The sequence below is a fragment of the Lactuca saligna genome, chromosome 6, assembly GCF_052625555.1.
Source record: "Lactuca saligna cultivar CGN05327 chromosome 6, ASM5262555v1, whole genome shotgun sequence".
Taxonomy (NCBI): Eukaryota; Viridiplantae; Streptophyta; class Magnoliopsida; order Asterales; family Asteraceae; genus Lactuca; species Lactuca saligna.
In genome coordinates this window covers 154,107,784-154,123,258 of record NC_136422.1, presented here as the reverse complement: position 1 = coordinate 154,123,258, position 15,475 = coordinate 154,107,784, and positions in this window count along the sequence as shown.

Sequence of the window (15,475 nt, the reverse complement as noted above, 5' to 3'; positions counted from 1 at the left end):
GTTTCTAGAATCCTTTTACTCTAATTGTCTTTGGGGATAATGAATGAATGGTTTTGACCTATTTAAAATGAAAATTTTACTCGCTATTTTTGGGACGTTACAAGTTGGTATCAGAGTCTTAGTTTGAGTTATTCGGACACACTCTTAGGTGTGTCTGAACTCAAATTGAGAATTTGATAATTTTTTCTGAAAAATAAATAAATTTTCTATAAAGAAAAAGTGTCTAAGGCCCTAACTAAATTTTGTATAATATTGATAAATAAGAGTAAAATTCTTTTTGGGTTTCCCTCATAACCATGAAATTTTTTAGATTGATTTAAGAGAGAGATAAATGATTTATTAATATATTATATGATTAATATATTAAATAGAAATAGTTATAAATAATTTTGAATTAATCATAATTAATTTAATATTAATTCTGGGTTAATTAGAATTTATTCTAAGTTGAAGGACTAAAATTGTAATTGTTTAAAAGTTGAGCAGATGACAGGTTCTTGAACCCTCCTACTTGGGATGGTTTTGGAGTCTTTCCCAGAGTCTTTTGGAAGTGTAACGCCTGGTTCTTGATACATATTTTAAATATGAATTCTTTCATTTTTACTTTGGGACTCAACGAGTTGGAGGCCCCAACTCGTCGAATCGAGGCAAAAACTTGGACACAGGTGGAAGGATCTACTTGCTGAGTCGGAAGTCCCAAATCTACGAGCAGACCTGTCTGGATGAATCCCTAAATTTGAGGGTTTTCACCCTATTTAAACAACTTGTAGGGTCTCCAGTCCAGCTTCCATCACCCTCACACCCTCTTCACGAAACCCTAATCGATTATTGAGTGTTCTTGAGATTTGTGTGCCATTTGTGTATCCTTGAAGCTTGAGAAGAAAGAGGAGGCTTGGAAGATCAAGAGAAAGCAAGTAGATCTAAATATTTTGTCACACTTCCAACTTGGTTGAGGTAAAAAGCTTCAACCTTGACCATTTACCTCTTAGATCTCTAGTTAGGGCTAGAATATATATTTTCTAAGTCTTAGTAAAGCCATTTTCGGGATTTGATGAATCAAAGGGGGTGTAACTTTAGATCTTGAACCTTTGAGGGTTCCCATGGCAAAAAGGTGCCAACTTTATGGCCATGAGAGTCCCATGCACCTTGTGGAGCTCATTTTTGGGCCTTTTGAGCTTGAAGACCCATGCATAGACGTAAAGTTTGTGACTTTACGTATAATATGGACCCTATGAAGTTAGATATATGTTATGGATGCATCAAGACCGACTAAAATCAACTGGATAGTTTTGAACATGGAATGACTCGACGAGTTGCTCATACGACTTGACGAGTTGGGTCGCAGTTTCCCCCAATCTTTTCTGATAGTGAGTTTGAAGAGGACTCAACAAGTTGGGCTTGTTTATGGACTTGGAGATCATGGAACTCGGCGAGTTCAAGAAAAAACTCGACGAGTTCAAGGCAATGTCCCAATTGTATGAAGAAGAACTCGAAGAGTTCATGGAGAACTCGGCGAGTCCAGGGCTAAACGTGCCAACTTGCATGAAGCAGGAATCGACGAGTTCAAGGATGAACTCAGCTAGTCAGTTGTAGAAGGTCTCGATTCTGTATGAAAGAGAACTCGACGAGTTCTTGAAAGACTACGAGTAGGAGCGAAGTCCCAACACTTTGAGGATTGTGGAACTCGACGAGTTGGTGGACCAACTCGGCGAGTTGAGTCAACCAGATGTTGACTTTGACCAAAAGTTGACTTTAACCAAGGTGTTGACCTTGACTTTGACTTTGAAATGAGTTGATCATGAAAGGTTTAAGAGTATGAAATGGTAATTAAGGAAGGTTGTTATGTGTAGGAGCTGAGAGGAGTTGATCCCTACGTCGAGGACAGTTTAGACACTTCACGACATTGAGGTGAGTTGCCTTCCAGTAGAGTGGGTCGAAGGCCACAATGCTGACTCACTAAGTAGGAGTTGTAGTTAGATGATTGAATTTGTGATAATTGTCTGGTATGCCACTATCTGCTATGCTTATCTGCTAGGATGTTATGTGTGCTAGTGATAGTAAGGGTGAAATAGTCCCTGATTACCGGTTGAAAGATACTGAAGGGGTAAACAGTACCCATGCATGCCTAGCTATATGTTCATGATATGTTATTATGTGGTAGTGGTAGGGGTGAAATAGGCCCCGGTTACCGGTTGAAATATATCGAAGGTGAGGTCAGCTCCCGGCTACCGGTTGAAAGATACCATAAGGAAGCCTAACTTCCAGTTATGCATGCCAGATACCGACTGAAAGATACCGAGGGATAGGAATTATATGTGTATGTATGTGGTATGATGGGGGAACCCACTAAGCTTCGTGCTTACAGTTTTCGGTTTTGTTTTCAGGTACCTCTTCATCGAAGGGGAAGGAGCCAACACGGTAGCAGCGTATCACACACACATAGGATTTCCGCATTATGAGATTTTAGGATTGTACTCTAATATTATTACTATTTCATGATATGATTTTGAGACATATGATTATGTTTTATGACATGATGTGACACGATAATGTTTACTTATACATGTTTTTCTAAATCGTTATATAAAAATGAAATTTGTGGTCTCAAAATCTAGGATGTTACAAGTTGGTATCAGAGCCCTGATTTGAGGGATTCAGACACACTTTCGGCAGTGTTTGGACTCAAATCGAGGGTTTGAAAGATTTTCACAAGAAAATAGTTTTTCCAAAATTAAAGTAAAGAGTTTTGAGAAAGAACAATGTGTGTGATGCGTGCAACTGGCCGAGCTCAAGTAGGTTTTCCCCAAGATACCCATACATTTTATGTTATGTTATGATATGATTATGAGAACTACATGCTAGATTAGGGCTAATGATCTAGGAAGGATACCTTTTATGCCTACTATATGTGTATGAGAACTGCATGCTAGAATAGGGCTAAGGATCTAGGAGGATGTCTGATATGCCTGTTGTATATGCTTTTGAGCTGCATGATAGTACTGATTAGTCGGTAAAGGGATAGCCTGGATAGGATATGCTTGGTTTGGGTTACTTAATGCCCGAATATTGTTTGCTTTGTGCTATTAGGATTCTTAGCTATCCTTACGTAACTAGTAAACAGATATATTACATTACATATTGTAAGGACTAAATAATTTCAGAAGGTTAGGTCTAGCCCTATTTCACAACTATCGTTTGAGTCTTAGGGCATGACCTCTCATTCGAAGAATTATCTGGTCTTAGTAATATGTAATGGTATTCGTGAGATGGTTAGGTAAAGGTAGTAGGGACCTCTTATGCAGTTGATAGTAGAGAGTGGGTTGGAGAGTTACCCTAGGGTAAGCCTTGTATGAGATTAGCACATAGTGCAACAACAGTAGAAGGGACTTGGTGAAGTCGAAGCAATCATTGAGGAAAATACAAATAGATGTGGAAAGTAGTATGGGCCCGTACTACTGAAAGCAGAGGATCCATACTCGAATCAGGGAGGGTCGAGATGGAACCATGGAACTTGTAAAGTGTGTAGGATCTCTCGAGATTATGTATGACCTTGCAAATTGTATCTTTTGTTTAAGAAAGGTGATGATTACGTGTTGTGGAGCAGGAGGAACGAGATCAGGGTCAGGATCATGATCACGATCAGGTCCGGGTTCCGAACCAATTGATGAGAGACTGAGCGAGTTCATCAGGTCAGAGATCACGAGAGGCATCCTTGAGGCGACCCTGGTGATTTTCGAGTCGATCAAGGATCAGATTATTCAGCTGATGGAGGATCACCTCAGGGCATTCTCGAGTGACATGGCATCTAGCCAGATAGGGACACACACACTCTCCTTCAAGGATTTCAACGGATGTGGTGCGCTAGACTTCCACGGGGTGAAGGACCCCATTGTTGCCAGGAGGTGGATCGCAGACATGGAGTCAGCTCAGTTGATGAGCTTCTGCCCTGATGGGTCGAAGTTCAGGTATGTGGTAGGTTGTTTGAGGGACCGACCTCGAGATTGGTGGGAGGCGGTCAGTGATTCTTTGGGAGCCTCAGCCATTGAGGCTATGAGTTGTTCTGACTTTATGACCAGGTTTAGGGATGAGTTTGCACCGGCTGTGGAGCTCCAACAGCTGGCCAGGGAGTTTATGGATATGAGACAGACGGCTAAGTTGGTGGCGAATATTACTGCCAAGTTCAGGGAGAGGGCCTTATTGGTGCCTTAGTATGTAGGAGATGAGGAGATGCGGAAGGCCCGCTACCATGACATGTTGAGAGCTGACATTCGGAAACATGTTAGCTACTTAGCATGTCTAACATTAGATGACATGATTACGAGGGCGATGGAGAGGGAGATTAGCATAGAGCACATCAGGAAGAGGAAGGCGGAGACTGAGCAGGGTACTGGGGTTTCTGTAATGCCTGTGTTTCTGGGCTTGCCATTTTTAGCAATGTAATAGTCTAGGTTAACCTTTGTAACCCAATTTGAAATAATAAGAATGTATTATTTGAGTATTATGTGTTTCGTGCTTAATTGCTTAATTATGTGATATGATTAATTAAGAATAAAATGAATGTCAAAATTTAAGTGTAAAATAAACTCGATATCTATGGATAATGTTGTAGTAGTTGAAATGAGGTTTCCGAATATATAAAGAATGCCGAAATCCGAGTTATAACGAAGAAGTTATGACCTGTCGAAGTTTCGCGACAGAACCGGCAACGCTGAATGACGTAAAAAGTGAAATTTACGTTAGAGCGATATTTAGACTTAGTAATCTAAACGGAAGTCGTAGAGTTCATTAAACCGAGAGGGTGCATAAAAAGAACGCCCAAATCTGACTTCGTATGAGGAAGTTATGATTTTCTGAAGTTTCGACGAGGCAATGTGCAGCCCGAATACTCGATTTGAGATCGATCGGTTTTTAGTCGAAACAATCTAAACGAGAATTGAAGATCTCGTTTTTAGTAGCAAAACGATAAAAACCAAGGCGAGAACGGACGTCGGACGAAGAAGTATGAATTTATAACGAAGTTTTTCTGTCCCGACCTCCTAAAAATAAATAATAAAAATAAAAGTCAAAATTAGTCAATAGAGTCTAAATGAAAGTTGTAGAGTATGCTCTGACCTACGCGTGGATATAAAGAACGTCGAAAACGGAGCTCGTATGCGAAAGTTACGCAATTTAGAAGTTCGACAACTCAAATTACGCTGAGCGTAATTTGAGTACGCCCAACGTACTCAGGAGGATGCAACTTGTCTGACCAATACTCGAGTGCCATCGATCGACGCATGCAGTGACGTCAAAGTATGCCCAGCGTAACCAATTTACACCCAGCGTACTGAGTACGCCCAACGTAAATTGAGATTACGCCCAACGTAATCCCAGACCCCCAGCCTATAAATAGAAACCAAGATCAGCCATTTTCTCTTGTTCAAACTCTTTCCTCTCTCTAGTATTGCCTCGATTTGCGTGTCATTCGTACCCCGAAGCCCCGGTAATATTCCCAAGCCCCAAAGTAAGATCCGAAGCCCCGAGGATCCCGAAGAGCGTTATTCCCGAGCCAAAGCGCTGCCCGCGAGGAGCCGGTTTTTGTGAAGATCTTCCAGATCTACGGAGAAACACATCTTCTGCAAGCCGTAGTGCTGCCCGATCATCTTCTGATCAAGTGAGTGTGTAGCTATTTTCATTCCAACGCAATATTATGAAGTATTTTACATAAAATACGTGTTATGTGTATATATTTGGTTGTTATACGTGTGAGTGTATATTCACTCTCTTCTATCTTATAGATCTGATGTATTCTCTATGAAATACGTGTTATGTGTGTATGCCTCATCTGTTATGTGGAATATGCATTGATTAAAGCATGTTATACAGGTTTTTAAACAATGTATAAAAAAAATGTATATTTTTATCTACTAATATGTTGGGTAGATAATTGGTGTGTAGTAAAAAGATGAGAGGCCTCGGTGTTATTGGTGTTATTCTAAGTCATTCAGTAGAGTATGGATGACGACCACGGACTATTCCAGACTGTCCTGTGGAACACTAGCAGGCTCATTACTTGTAGGTGTTGTGAACGACGTGTTCACCGATGTACTCTATCCCCCACATGGTTGCCTTTAGGACACTTATTGTTGAGGAAGTCCCTCTGCAGTAATGTCCGTCCCGATGAAAATCCTAAATTAGGTTCCTTATAATAGATGTTATTTTTAGGGACGTAAAGTGAGGATAACGGGAATGGGTAATCGGGTTTATTGTTGATTGTTGAATTAAATATAATTATTTATTGTGGGTTGAAAACCCTACATGCTCACCAGGCTCCCAAGCCTGACCCACTCAGTTTATTTGTATTACAGGAAGTGACGCAAGAGATTAAGATGGAAGAATCATCAAGTTGTTTTGTTTACAAGTCTGTATATGTATATATTTGTTGAATGACTTGTAATGCTATCGTTTATGCTTTATGATCTGTATCGGAACATGACATCCCGACTTTTGATTATGAAATGAAATCATATTTCTTTATGAAATGTTTTGATAAATATCTATTTTATCATCGTTTTTTTTGGGAACAAATTCCGCATCTCTTTTAAAATTAAAAGGATTTACTTTGAAATTATTTTAAAAAGCATAAATGAAATCGGTCTTTTCTGGCCGTGATTTTGGGGATGTCACAGTTGGTATCAGTGCATTAGTTTAAGCAAACTAGGAATTTGTAGGATTTCTAAACTTAAACTTAGAATGCTAAGTGGAGATTGCGAGGTGTGTGTCTGTTAAATTTTAGACACAAGCACTAGTTTATTTTAGGAAAGTTGTCTAAAATGCTTTTATGTGCTAAATGTTATATGTTTCTATATATGATATTATTTGTTCGGATCTACGGTTTGTTGCCAACCGGATCTGAAGGTTTATGTGTTTAGGGTTCTAAGCGTATATCTACGATATTAGAACTAGCATGTAATCGTTTCGGAGTGATAAGGATGATTTGAATATCTATCGTGAATGAAGATCTAAATTTCACCTTATTCGGTGTATAGATCAAAAATGGTGAGAACAAGAAGCGGAATTGGAAATGCTGATGAAAACAGGAATCAACCGCCTGTAATTCAACAAGTACCTTTTGTAGCTGCTGCACCTGAGCCGATAACAATGGCTGGTGTACAAATGATGATTCAAACAATGTTGGATCGTCATATGGAAGAAACAAGACGCCTGGTTAGGCAGAATCGTGAAGAATCGTCAATTCATGTAGAAGAGCCCGAGGAGACTGGAGGGCAGTCTGAAGGAGAAAACTTTAGTGGGATCATTGGTCAAGACAACCCACCAATGGTTAGACGCAATAACCAGTATGGAGGAAATGATGGGCGTGGGTGTAAGTACAAGGATTTCATGGCATCCAAACCACCATGTCTATCTGGAAGCCCGACGCCAGTGCAAGTTATGGACTGGATCTCCGAAATGGAGACTATGTTTGAAAGTTGCGAATGCAGCAACAGGCAGAAGACCGCTCTGGCGATCCCTCTGCTAAAATCTAGTGTATTGAGTTGGTGGAAGCTATTGGCCGACTCTATGCCCAAGGGAGAAGCAAGTAAAATATCTTGGGAAGACTTTGTGGAATAATTAAAACTACAATACTGCTCCGAGCAGGACCTTCTGGAAATCAGTAACGAGTTTCAGAATTTGAAGAAAGGGAAATTGAGCGTTACTGAATATGCTGTAAGTTTCACAGAAAAGATGAAGTTTATCCCATATTTGGTACCTACAGAACTCTCTAAGGTCAACAAGTTTGCCCTTGGACTACCAACGGACTATGGTCCAATGGTTAAGCAAGCAACCACATTGAAAGCTGCCATCTGGGCTGCTAGAAATGTTGAGACCTAGATCAGGGAAAAAGGTCTGGAAAGGTCAGAGGTTAGTGAGAAAAGGAAAATTGATGGATTTTCAGGGTCCAACAAGAAAAGTAAATTCTTGAAGTCTAGTATCGAGAGGAAGTGGAGGAAAGGTAAAGGCGAAATGGTGCGACAAGTGCAAGAAAAAGCATCATGGGAAGTGTGGCGGGGAAACCACGTGCTTCAAATGTGGATAGCCAGGGCATTATGCCAACGACTGCACCCTCACCAAGAATGTTTGTTATGGTTGCGGTGAGGATGGGCACATCTGAAGGGATTGTCCGAAAAAGAAGGAAGCAACTAGACCTAACATTCAGCCAAAGCTAAAGGCGAGAGCATTCCAGATGACACTGGAAGCTGCTAAAGATGAAGCTGATGTCGCTTCAGGTACCTTTCTCGTTAACAATTTGCGTTCCCAAATTTTATTTGATTATGGAGCCAACTACTCCTTTATATCGCATGAATTTGGTAGAAAACTAGCTTTGCCTGTTGTTAGACTAGATAATGCTTTATTAGTCGAAGTTGCTAGTGGCAAGTTTGTACCTGTTAGCTATCGTATGAAAAACATCTTAATTGATCTAAATGAGAATAAGTTCCACGAGGAATTATTGCCTATAGAGCTTAATGGTTTCGACATCGTTTTGGGAATGGATTGGCTTAGCGCCAATGATGCCGAAATTTTATGAAAGAAGAAAATAGTGAAAGTGAACCCGTCTGGGAAAGAGTCATTTATGGTGTACGGAGATAAACGCAGAGTAAATTCTGGAATCATTTCTCTAATGAAAGACAGAAAATGTTTGGCAAAGGGGTGTACATCATACTTGGGATTTGTGATCGATGCTAAGAAGGAAAAGAAGGTGATGCAAAATATTCCCGTTGTATGTGATTATCCGGAAGTATTTCCCGAAGATCTTCCTGGATTACCGCCTGATCGACAAGTGGAATTCCGTATTGACTTGTTACCTGGGACAAAGCTAATTGCAAAAGCACCTTATCGATTAGCACCGATGGAGATGAAGGAGCTGATGATGCAACTTCAGGAGTTATTGGACAAAAGTTTCATTAGACCTAGTTCATCACCCTGGGGAGCGCCAGTGTTATTCGTAAAGAAGAAAGATGAAAGCATGAGGATGTGCATTGATTGCTGAGAGCTGAATAAGGCAACAATAAATAATAGATATCCGTTGCCGAGGATTGATGACCTATTCGATCAACTACAAGGTTCAAGTTATTTTTCAAAGATCAACCTAAGTTCAGGATATCATCAGCTGAAAGTAAGGGAGCAGGATATCGAGAATACTGCATTCAGAATGCGATATGGACACTATGAGTTCTTGGTTATGTTGTTTGGACTGACCAATGCTCCAGCAGCATTCATGGATTTAATGAACAAAGTTTGTAACCCGTTCCTTGATAAATCTGTGATAGTGTTCATAGATGACATTCTGATTTATTCAAAAAGTCAAGAGGAGCATGGCAGACACTTGCGAGAAGTTTTGGAAGTCTTGAAGAAGGAGAAGTTGTATGCAAAATTCTCCAAATGTGATTTTTGGATTCGTGAAGTCCAATTCTTGGGTCACGTGGTCAACCAAGAAGGGATAATGGTTGATCCAGCGAAGATCGAAGTTGTGATGAAGTGGGAACAACCGAAAAGTCCCACAGAGATCCGAAGCTTTTTAGGATTAGCCGGATATTACCGAAGGTTTATCCAAGGTTTTTCTTCGATCGCTAGTCCATTAACAACTTTGACCCACAAGGGAGCTACTTATGCTTGGAGTGATAAGCATAAAGAAGCGTTCGAGAAGCTAAAGAAGAAACTATGCGAGACACCGATACTTTCTCTAACCGATGGAGTTGAAGACTTCGTTGTTTATAGCGATGCGTCTGGTGTTGGATTGGGTTGTGTTTTGACCCAAAGAGATAAGGTGATCGCGTAGGCATCTCGACAGCTAAAACAGCATGAAAAAAACTACCCGACTCATGATTTGGAGTTGGCAGCGGTGGTTTTCGCTCTGAAAATATGGAGGCATTACCTGTATGGCACGAAGTGCAAACTTTTCACTGATCATAAGAGTCTCCAATATCTCTTTATTCAGAAAGAATTGAATATGAGGCAACGACGCTGGCTAGAATTACTTAAAGACTACGACTATGAGATACTTTACCACCCTGGTAAAGCAAATGTTGTTGCTGATGCTCTCAGTCGGAAAGTCAATCTTGAAAAGAGAAGGCCAAGAGCGTTGAGAATTTAAGTTGTCTCGACAATTTTGGAAAGTATAAAGAAAGCTCAAAGCGAAGCTTCTGAGAAGAATGACCGAAAGGAGGAATGTTTAGGCAAAACGTTGGTGTTCGGTGTAAACAGTCATGGACTGAAGGTGTTCCAAGATCGGATTTGGATACCTAATACAGGAGGAGTCAGAGATCTTCTGATGGAAGAAGCTCACAAGACCATGTACTCGATTCATCCCGGTAGCACTAAAATGTATAAGGACCTGAAACCCTACTACTGGTGGCCGACGATGAAGCTTGACGTTGCAAAGTATGTGGCCGAGTGTGTGACTTGTGCAAGAGTCAAGACACAACATCAGAAACTGTACGGATTTTGTCACTAAACTATGGGTAAGTGGGAAGACATTGCTATGGATTTTGTCACTAAACTGCCCAGAACAAAGAATGGTCACGACATGATTTGGGTGGTCGTTGATCGATTCACTAAGAGTGCGCATTTCATAGCAGCCAATGAGAAATGGTCTATGGAAAAGCTTGCGAACTCTTACGTGAAGGAAATTTTAAGGCTTCACGGTGTTCCACTAACAATTGTGTCGGATCGTGATAGTCGTTTCACCTCAAGATTTTGGAAAATTCTACAAGAGGAATTGGGTACCAAGTTGTGTTTAAGTATAGCTTACCATCCACAGACTGATGGTCAGAGCGAACGAACAATACAAACACTTGAAGATATGCTAAGAGCATGTACCTTAGAATTCCAAGGTAACTGGGATGAACATTTACCTTTGGTAGAATTTTCCTACAATAATAGTTTCCACTCGAGCATTAAGATGGCACCTTATCAAGTCTTGTACGGGCAGAAGTGTCGTACGCCATCTTGTTGGCTTGAGGCTGGGGAAAAGCAGTTTATGGGACCCGAGTTGGTTCATCAAACTGCTGAAAAATTGAAAATAATTAGGGAAAGAATGTTAGCAGCTCAGGATCGTCAAAAGAGCTATGCTGACAACAAGCGAAGACCGATGACTTTTGAAGTTGGAGATTCGGTTTTGCTTAAAGTCTCGCCGTGGAAGGGACTTATAAGATTTGGAAAAAGGGGAAAATTAAGTCCAAGGTTTATTGGACAGTTTAAAGTTCTTTAGAGGATTGGGAACCAAGCTTACAAGCTCGAACTACCAGAAGAACTGAATGGAATTCATAACACTTTCCATGTGTGTTATTTGAGGAAGTTCACGGGAGAAGTTCCCGACATGATTCCACTTTCGGAGTTGAGGATCGATGAGAAAAAAAGGTTGATCGAAGAACCAGAGGCAATCGTTGACCGAAAGACTAAGATGTTGCGACGTAAGATGGTTGAGTAAGTGCTTGTCCGATGGAAACACACGAATGGGCTGAATCTCACCTAGGAGACGGAGAGTGACATGATAAGTTGTTATCCGCATTTGTTTGCTGATGTGTGATTCCGGGGATGGAATCATTCTAAGGTGGAGAGAATTGTAATGCCTGTGTTTCTGGGCTTGCCATTTTTAGCAATGTAATAGTCTAGGTTAACCTTTGTAACCCAATTTGAAATAATAAGAACGTATTATTTGAGTATTATGTGTTTCGTGCTTAATTGCTTAATTATGTGATATGATTAATTAAGAATAAAATGAATGTCAAAATTTAAGTGTAAAATAAACTCGATATCTATGGATAATGTTGTAGTAGTTGAAATGAGGTTTCCGAATATATAAAGAATGCCGAAATCCGAGTTATAACGAAGAAGTTATGACCGGTCGAAGTTTTGCGACAGAACCGACAACATTGAACGACGTAAAAAGTGAAATTTATGTTAGAAGAGAAAGTTAGAAGGAACTTTAGGTTCTAATGAGAAAAGAAAATTCTCGAAGTTTGGAGGAGGAGGAAGGGATGAGGCAAGGTGGTGCGATAAGTGCAAAAAGAAGCACTCAGGAAAATGTGGTGCGGAGGTGACGTGTTTCAAGTGTGGAAAGCATGGGCACTACGCCGATGAATGTATTTTCAACGAAAAGGTGTGTTACGAATGTAACGAAGAGGGGCACTTCAAGCAAGACTGCCCAAGGAAAAATCAAGCAGCAAGGCTAGAGGCGCCGCCAGAGCTAAAGGCAAGAGCATTTCAAATGACCCTTGATGAAGCAGATGGCAATGCAAGGAATCAGGAATAAGGATCTTATATCTAAAGATCAAGTTATAAAGTAGCGATATGAAAAGTATCATGTATGTAGCCTATTAGAGGCATAATATAGGGTGAACTTGAACTTTTGTGTAATCGTTTCAAGGAATTAATATAAACCCTAGTTTTGCTAACTGATGTGTTGAATGATTGTCTGATTTTCTTGTATGGTGACTTGGTCGACTGCGGGACAATACTTGGGACGAGTATGAGTAGGTGTGAAAGATAGTAGATGCATATACTACCGGAAGCACAGGACTCGCACTTGGATCAGGGAAAGTCACAAGGTTACCAAGAAGCTAGTAACTGATTCCACTTTATTCTGGTATGTCATTACCATTGTTTCGGTAATGACTAGTAATATGGTTCTTTTTCCGACCCTAGTGGTCATATTTAAATTTGAGTTCGACTACGAGGAGTATGTTACGTGGTCTAGAGGACCAAGTTAGATGTAACATCTAACTTAAGTCAGAAAGTTGAAGTTAATGCGATTGATAGTGTTGCGCTCGTTGTTAAAAGAAGTTTGTAGGTAGAAATGCTACATGCTGAAATGTGATTATATCACGTTAGAATATGAAGAAAGTTATATTCCATCTTGGAATTTAACTTCATTAAAGATCGAGTCTAAGCGTCACATCGTGTGATGAGAGGTAAATAGAGCACGACCCATCGATTTGTTACAATAGATATATGAAAGTAATTATCCTGAGAAGAAGAAGGAGTCCACAATAAGGACTTAATTGGTAACTTGAAGGTTACGATTGAAAGTAAAACACAGTACGATAAGCAGATGCAAGATTGGGCATCTTCTGCGGTCAAGAAAGTCATAGAGTTAAATACTCTTTCGAGGAAACATAGAAGTTACGATTATTACCTGGGACGAATAAATAACGTGTGGAATCATTATGCAAGTCCTATTTTGTTGATGATTCCGGGACGTAATCATCCTAAGGGGGAGATAATCGTAACGCCCGTAGATCCGGGCTAGTCAATTAGAGACGTTAAGCATCATAAATGACTTTTTGATGGAAGATTATTTTGAAGGAATAATCTTAATTAAGTTATAGTATATGTTACAAGGTTTCCATGCATATAAAGAACGCCGAAATCCAAGTTATAACGAAGAAGTTATGACCTGTCGAAGTTTCGCGACAGAACCGGCACGACACAGCGCGACGTAAAAAGTGAATTTATGTTAGAGTGATATTTAGCCTTGGCAATCTAAATGAAAGTTGTAGAATACATTAAACCATGAGCGTGCATAAAAAGAACGCCCAAATCTGACTTCGTATGAGGAAGTTATGATTTTTCGAAGTTTCGACTTAGCGGTATGCAGCCCGAATGCTCGATTTGAGACCGAGCGGTTTTTAGCCGAAACAATCTAAATGAGAATCGAAGGTATTGTCAATAGGAGTAAAACGATAAAAAGATATGCGAAAACAGACGTCGGATAAAGAAGTTATGATTTTATAACGGAGTTTTTCTATCCCGGCCTACTAAAAATAAATAATTAAAATAAATTCAAAATTAGCCGATGGAGTCTAAACGAAAGTTGTAGATCGTAGTCTCACCTACGCGGGGATATAAAGAACGTCGAAAACGGAGTTCGTATGAGGAAGATATGAATTTTTGAAGTTTATTAAATATTTTCGATATTTTATTTATATATAAATTCCGATATTATCCGAAGGGGGGGAGTCAGCGATCTTATCGCCGTTACGCCCAGCGTAATTTAGAATTACGCCCAGCGTAATTCGTGTTCCAGCCCCCTATAAAAGGGTGTCGACGGCAACCGACTTCTTTGCTCATTTCTTCCCGTTTTCTTGCGTTTTTGCATCGTTTTTTGTGCAAGAAATATCCCGAAGCCCCGGTATCATTCCCGAGCCCTGAAGCAAGTCCCGAGGCCCCAAAGATCTCGAGAAGTGCGATTCCCGAGCCGAAGCTCTGCCCACGAGGAGCTCGGTTTTTGTGAAGATCTTCCAGATCTACCGAAGAATACTACTTCTACAAGTCGTAGTGCTGTCCGATCATCTTCTAATCAAGTGAGTGTATACTACCTTTCATAAACACAATAATAATACAAGTATGGTTTGAGTGTATTAGGTATATTGTCGTTTATATGTGTGAGTGTGTTGTTACTTTCTTCTAACGTATAATTATGAAGTATTTTATATAAAATACGTGCTATGTGTATAATATAAAGTTGTTTATATGTGTGGGTGTATCGTCCCTTTCATAAACACGGGTATAATACAAGTATTGCTTGAATGTATTAAGTATATGTTTGGGTGAGTGTGTGGTTACTTTCTTTTAACACATAAATATGAATTATTTGTTATAAAATACGTGCTATGTGTTTATATATTATTGTTTATTTGAGATGAGTGTGGGATGGATGTTTTATATAGTTTTTAAATGAGTTAAACTGTATTTGTATTTTATATCTAGAAATATGTTGGGTAGAACATGGGTAGATGAGATAGTATGTGATAAAATGATGAGATATGAAAGATGATTAAGAATGATATTGGCAGATGCACCAATTAGAGAATATCATAATACTAGCAGATGCGCTTAAGAATAATATCGGTAGATGCACCAAGTAGTGAATGACGTAATCTTGGCAGATGCGCTTATAGGATAATCCTGGCAGATACGCTTATAGGATAATGTCGGCAGATGCGCCTAAAAGAGAATGTCATAAACCTGACAGTCGCGCCTCATAGTGTATGACGTAATCCTGGTAGAGGCGCTTAAAGGATAATGTTGGCAGATGTGCCTTATGTAGCAATGAAAGTTTGTGCTAATTCCTTAGGTCAATCCTTAGGAATGAATGAATGACGGGTAGTTGAATTCCTAGGGTAAAATCCTAAGAAATAAAGAAGATAATAGGGATGGGTAATTGAGTTGATTGTTTGATGGTTGAATATAATAATTATATTATTGTGGGTTGAAAACCCTATATGCTCACCAGGCTCCCAAGCCTGACCCACTCAGTTTTCTTTGTATCACAGGTATTAATACGAAGACATATTTCACAGAGAGATTTAAAGGAGATATGAATCAATTGTGTAATTAAATGTAAGTTCTGTTTATGCTTATATGTCTGTATCGGAACATGACATCCCGAGGTTTTATTATTAAATGAAAATACATTCTCTTCGAGAAATGCTTT